This window comes from Macrobrachium nipponense, chromosome 1 (genome assembly GCF_015104395.2).
Source record: "Macrobrachium nipponense isolate FS-2020 chromosome 1, ASM1510439v2, whole genome shotgun sequence".
NCBI classification, from domain to species: domain Eukaryota; kingdom Metazoa; phylum Arthropoda; class Malacostraca; order Decapoda; family Palaemonidae; genus Macrobrachium; species Macrobrachium nipponense.
The window spans coordinates 87,269,662-87,277,161 of record NC_087200.1 but is presented as its reverse complement, the minus strand read 5'-3'; positions in this window follow the sequence as shown (position 1 = coordinate 87,277,161).

The window sequence follows — 7,500 nt, the reverse complement described above, 5'->3', positions numbered from 1 at the left end:
GAGTATGAAATGTGGAATTTCTCGTACCTAACTAAAAATATTACGAAAGAAATTACCACCAAAGCTTAACTGCGCATTAAAATATGGCCACATGTAGACAAGTGGAACCAAAATTCAAACGAATGTGATGGGAAAAGGATATTTGATTACACTATACCCATACCATTCAGTATGTAGTAAGTCCAAAAAACGAACTATGATAACTTATGTAGCTCCCAAAGAAACTACAGACTTTGCAGTGTAGAAGTAGTGAAAAAAAGAAAGAAAAAAAACTTTGAACTGCAACTGACAAATTGGTGAGGCCCTCAGGTTGAACCAAGTGATTGCAGTAGAAGGGCCTCCAAAAATTAACGAAGATAACGACTATAGATATATATACATTTTTTTTTTTTTTTAGTCAGAAGAGCAAATATCTCCATGGTAGCGCTTCTTGTTTATATACCTATATCTGCCCATCTCTTTGAATAATGAAATGACTGTAGACATCTTTATCAGGAGAGTCTTGACCTGCTGCTGTAATTAGTCACGCGTCTCACAATTTGTGGAAACATTAGTCTCCAGTTCTGGGGGATAATAGATAGCTACCTCGGTTATCAGAGGCACCTGGTTAACTTTAGATTAGTAGTCTCGACGTTCAGATGAGAAACAGTGCCGCCTCTCACCTGTCATCCCTTTTTTTTTTTTTTTTTTGGGGGGTGGGGGGGGGGGGGGGGGGGGGGGGGAATATTGTCATTTATAAAATTGTGTCAGCACCAGATTGCGTGTATAATTTGAGCTTGTAGGGATGACGCAGAGGAAAATTATCAGGAGAGTTGGCTCCCTCTTTCAAAGGTGGCTACATAGGAATACCTACCGGAATCAATTTCCTTCTCCGAATCTGCCTTATTTCTAGTATTTTGAGATGAATACATAGACTGCGTAAGGAGTATTAATCTACCTCCTCACCAGGGGTCCTGTGCGTCACAGGAAAAAGACATGATGTTAGACATGTCAAAGATTATATAACCGTATCCACTTTTACGTTTACAGTAAACAGTATTGATGGAATTGTTATCTCAGTGACACCAGCAACAGTGGCCCGCTTTATGATTCTAAGGGTGGTTTTTTTTTTTTTTTTAAGTAGGTCCACCAAATAATTATAGTCCTGAACTATATGCCTGAATGGTCAGTTTAATCCGCTCACATCTCAGTTTTTGCAAACTTGCTCAAAATGTTTTTGTGAAGCTAATTAAGCTTCGTCACAAATTTCATCAGTTTACTTGTTTATATAGCTAATTAAGCTTCGTCACATTTTCATCAGTTTACTAGTTTATATAGATATAACAAAAAAGTAATAAGAAATATCGAAGTTTTAGTTTAGAATAAATTATAGAATAATTTGAGTAGACCGAGATTATATATTGTCTGCTCTCTGTGGGAGTGTACATGGGTGTCTGCCAAATTTTTTGAGTGACTCAGTGTAGGCGATCACGTAAATAACAATCTGTGGTTGTTGGAACTGAAATAAAAACAGAAGACAAGACCAGATACAGCAAGGCAGAAGGCGAGGCAATATCACGTCTCCAGTCGCCTCACCAAGATAGAAAGAAGAGCACAGTGCTTTCAGGTGAATGAAATTTGTTTTAGCGTTTTGCTGCAAGAGAGGAGCCATTCTAATGGCAATCGCTAAATGCCATTTCTATGGGAAAGTCACGTGGATCTGTTGTGATTTTTTTAAAACACACACACACACACACACATATATATATATATATATATATATATATATATATATATATATATATATATATATAATACTTATAATTATAATTATAATTATCTCACCAGGCATAAAGCCACTGGCCATTCACTAACATACCACACCATTCTGTGACGCGACATCAGTTTGAAGCTGTTTTTTAGTCTCCTACTTTCTGTGTATTTTCGGTGCTCCAAATGAGAACTATTTAGTGAATCCTGTGGGTTTTAAATGTTCTACATAAGATATTAATATGCTGTTTGCAATTTTCAAAGTTCAGTCTCGATTTTTAAAACTTATTTTCAGATAAAGGTGTGAAATGGCTGTATATTTGAGTAACACATTTTGGAGAAATTCATAGTCTTAAATAAAAATAGCTGTAAAAGTTACGGTGTTCAGAACGTCATTTGTAAGTCTTCTGAGCATCAAAAGAATGATGTTGCGTCTTTCTTGACAAATTGCAAGATTTTTTATGCTGTCTTCCTTGACCACAATAAATCAAATGACTATTCGTTGTCGCTCTTATCGGATAATTAAACAGACTTCCTTTGTTTCACCATTGCAGCTCCCGTCAAAACTTGACGCATCTGTTCCATTAAACTAGAGCTCCCTCCTTCCTCACCTCCCCCCCCTCTCTCTCTCTCTCTCCATTTTTTTGTGGGGACATTTCTGTTTCTCAGTCCTCATTCTTCTCTTTATATTGTAAGCAGGTATTATATTATGTAATAATATTACTACGTTCAGACTATCTATACTGTCCAAACCATAAAAACCTGTAGCAAAACTTGAAGACTTTTTGATCTTTTATTTGTTGAAAATGTAGATTTATTTTAAATTCTCGGATGACATAATGACATAACCCTTAACACAATTTTTCCATCATGTTATTATGTATGTTTTTATACTCCAGTACCTGTTTTCCTGTTTTGAGAGAGAGAGAGAGAGAGAGAGAGAGAGAGAGAGAGAGAGAGAGAGAGAGAGAAGTATAGTTGGCTTGTAGGTAGGTTTTGTTGATGAAATAATTGAGGAGGGCAGTGTCATTGGTAGCTTTCGCAGATAGGTTTTTGTTGGATGTTTTATGCGGATCGTGTTTTAATGGGTGAATGAAGAAAGGATCATTCCTCTCCTATCTGATTGTATTTGTTCTTTTATTTAAGGCTTTAGAATTGGATTCGATTTTCTTTGTTCGATGGTTTCATAATTTTTTATATTCGTGTAGATGCTTACTCATTTCTTTTATTATTTGACCCGCATTTTAGGCTCATGAATAAAAACGACCGTTTGTGTTGACCACCTAATCAATGCAGCCCTCATAGCAAGGAGCGTGAGTCATTCTTGAGGCCGAAACAGCAGCAGAAGCAGCAAAGAAAAAAGTGAGTATTGTTACTAAAGTACTCGGTGTCATTGGCTGGGCGTCGCCAAGGTTCATTGCGCTAGCAACTGCGATTTGCAATTCGACCTTATTGGCTGCGCTTACGATTAGCTGCTGCTGCTGCTGCTGCTTCTAGCCCCTCTCTATCTGTCTCTTTTGCACATTTTTCCTTTTCTCCTTCTTCTTTCTTTCTTCTCCCTATGCTACTGCTTATCGGCGGTGGCTTCGGCCATAACGCGTCTGCCATCTGCAACCGAACAGGTAATTGCCCGCCACAAAAACTAACAATATCGCCGCTAGCAACGAGCCTTTGAAGATCCTACAACTCTTGTTGCCACATTGGAAGAAGTTGAACATACCCCACACCCCCTTCCCCAGCCCTTTTCTCCCTCGCTCTCCCCGAGCGAGAGTTACAAATCGTCGGTAGTTGCTTTTTATTTTCGCTTCTCTTTTTTCTTTTTCTTTTCTGCCTCATGCAGTGTCTGTAAATCTTAGCTTTGGTTGTTATGGCAGGCGAAGGAGAGCATCGAGAAGATGTGTGATCGGGACATTGTTTGGGAAAAGGAAGCGCGGCGTTCGCGTTGGTGCATTGCCGAGCATTTCTGCGGAATGGATTCTTGTTGCATCTGCAACTGGGTGGATTGTTTTGGGGGTTTCGGACGCTTGGCTGGGGAAGGGGCGGTTTTGTATTTGGACGTCAGCTTGTGTGTAAGTCTGGCCTATGCGGTCGCCACCTCACTCACGACTTAGCGGTTGGCGGAGAGGGACTGATGGGAGGGGGAACGCGTCTTGTTATTCGGGTGGGGTGGGGCAAGGTAGGAGAGTAGCCTTCCTTTTCTTCTTTTTCTTCTTCTTCCTGGAAAATTAGCTAATGAGGGACGCGAGAAACAAAGTCATTGTTGTTGGTGGTAGCGGGTATTCGAATATTATGCTGATGATGATCATTATTACAAATGACATTTTTGTCATTACTGATATCAAAGTTAAACATTAAAAAAAATTGCATTCATTTCAGTCAAATAATATTATTCTAGCATAAACGACAAAAGACTTCTATGTATGTATGATTTTCATTGTACGGTTTAACCTCCAAAACGATATTTGATGCAGCGATTTGAAGAACATGAAAGAAGAGCAGTTGCATAGGTGTTGCTGTGCGTGTGTGTGTGTGTTTTTTTTGGGGGGGAGGGGTTAGGGAGAGGGGATGAGGTGGTTGTTGGTTTGTGTGGGTGGGACGTCCGAGTTTGTGCTGTTTGTGTCTAGCCGCAGTATCGCATGCGGCGAAAAAGCCGCCGCACAGGGAGAATGTCTCTCACCGTCCATTAGGCTGGTTAAGCAGTATGCGGTCGAGGTAATACTCCCTTAATGGCACGACTTAAATGTGCGTCACGACTTTCTTAGGGAAAATTTTCAAGAAGCGCCGTAATTTGTGTTGCCTTTTTTTTCTTTTACATTTCTGGATATTTAAAAAAAAAAGTCTTGGGCGTCCTTACCTTCTCACAGCTGCTGTAGGAAGAGAGGAAAAAAAAGCTGTATTCATACTGTTGTGCTCCTCATTTTAGCAACTTTGTATTGTGTAAAATGTCTGTATTAATAAACTTCGTTTTCGTATTTGAATAGATAGCCCTTCATTCTCCTTATTTAGTTTTCGTTAATGAATGAACGCGTTATTTGAAAATCACCCTGAACGGAGGAGACTGCTTCCTTGTTTAATTTCCCTTCAATATCCCATATATGTCTGGTTATGAAAAAGCAAACATAATTTTATCCAATTGGAGTGTAAGCGTTAGAATAACTACTTTGTGTTCAGTCGCTGCGCTCTTGATTTATCTTTTTGTCAGCAATTACAACTTTAATCACTGCTTTTAAGTTAAAACTGGGCATGTACACGAATTTACGTACAATATATATATATATATATATATATATATATATATATATATATATATATACAGTAAGCTACAAATGTCGTTTAATGTTACTGAAGTCCTGATTTCTCTGTGCGATGGTTTGAATCCACGCGAAGGACATTTGTAGCTTAATGTATGTATGTAAATCACGGTGATGTGATGAAAATTCATACTCACGCGTGCGCGCGCTCACATATTACACACACAAATATAAGCTATCTCGTAAACGTGGTTTGGCTCCAGAAGAGGTTACACACACACACTCACACACACACACTCACACACACACACAGCACACACACATATATATATATATATATATATATATATATATATATATATATATATATATATATATATATGTGTGTGTGTGTGTGTGTGTGTGTGTGTGTGTGTGTGTGTGTGTGTGTGTGTGTGTGTGTAATGTTACGCGGCAGTATAAATTCAGCAAAAACTGTAACAAAAAGGTTTTTCTTTCAGAGATAACCAAATATGTCTGATTACATGAGCACTATAGCATTTGTGTGTGTAAGCAAAAGCGTGGAAAGTAGTTTCCCCCAGTCCCGAGTAGTACTTCGGATGACGTGGAAGGGGTAACATAAGGACGCGGAGTCTGGTAGTCGGCAGGAATGTTTATGAAAGTAGTAGTTAGGTAGGGTTGAGTTGGAAGAGAAAGAAGAGTGGGGGAAGTTGGGGGTGGGGATGGGCTTTGGGGAATGGCGGTAATCTGAGATTTGGTGTCCCTCTTCATTGTCTAGTGTGAGGAGGCTGTATTCCGGTGTCCTATTGCATTTCTTCGCCCGGTCTGGCCTGTCTGTCCCGCGGTTTGATATTAACTCTTCCTCTTGTGCCGTCCCGCGTTGTCTTGACGCCCAATTCAACTCTCTCTCTCTCTCTCTCTCTCTCTCTCTCTCTCTCTCTCTCTCTCTCTCTCTCTCTCTCTCTCTCTCTATATATATATATATATATATATATATAGATAATATATTTAATATATATACTATAAGACATATACATATACATATACTATAATACTTACATATATATAGTTCTGTCTATCCTGTCTTTCTCCCTGGTAGCCTTAATTTTTAATTTTGTAAATCACGCTCGCTTCCGTGGTCAGACAGACGAGCATCTGTGCGTCCAAAAAAATTAACGGTACCTCATATTTAAAGAGGTCATTAGTTTCCAAGTTGGTTAATTTATTACCAAGGAGACGGAGGGAGAGAACTGTTGAGAGATTCGAAATATCACCATTGGGTTTCTGTCATTAACATCTCAGCTCTTATAGGTCGTACTGCTAATAATAAAGATATTAAAGAAAAATAATTTACCTAAGGTTTCCATACTCAAAGGGGCATTACATAATTGTATAATAAATAAATTCAGTGCCCGTGTTCTTGTAAACTCTTGTGTCTTATTTTTTTTCACTTCATCTTCCTATAATTAACACCTGGGTCTATGGAGGGAATTTCTGCTATTTTTATTATGAAAGACTTAATTGATATTTGTAAATTGCGGATTCCCTGCACCGTTCTTTTCGTATACGAATTCGCACGTGAAATTAAGAGATATTTAAAAATAAGCAATAGAATGCTTGAGAAAAAAATTTTAACAGTTTAGAATAATTGAAGCATTGGTAATGAACCACGACTCATATACCGTGTGGGTATTGAGTGGAAAATTCACTCAGGCTTCTTTATCAGAACAGCAGATTTTTCTTCCCCTGTGAATAATAAGTTAAACTACCTGAAAGAGGAGAATATTCTGACCTAATGCCAGCCAGCCTACCTGTCGGGTGAAGGCATAACAACAAAATAATTGCAAATGATTCCAATTTACTTTTTCCCTGTGCAGGAGATTCGATATATATATATAAATATATATATATATATATATATATATATATATATATATGTGTGTGTGTGTGTGTGTGTGTGTGTGTGTGTGTGTGTGTGTGTGTGTGTGTGTGTAGGTTGTTTGAGTGGAAGCAATGCTACAGAAACCAAGATAAGCACTTAGGAATTTGACTGGAGGATTGCGGAAAATTCCACATGGAAATATTTTCAAGTTTCGGTCTTTTTTCGAGATCGTCTAAAATGATCAAATGCTGAAATGTTGAAAATAAGAAAAATACGATTTATAACCAGAAAATCAAAAAGTGTAATTGTATAACAAATAACATTCTAGTTATTACGAAAAAATTTTAACCATTCTTTAATGTTTGTTTATCCTGGACAGTTTGTTTTATTTAGTTTCCGTGGTTGGTTTTCGGATTATTTTTCATATTAAAATGTGCTCATGTGAAGTTATGAACCCGTCACAATAAACAAGTCCCTGTCCTATCAAGACTTAAGGAGGATATAGGCTAATGTTACATGTGAACGTAATGTTCTACTATTCTATTGAATATTTTTATCTAGTAATTTGATGCCAATGTTACTAGTTTTATTCCAGTCCTTCTCGTCATCATCCAGCAT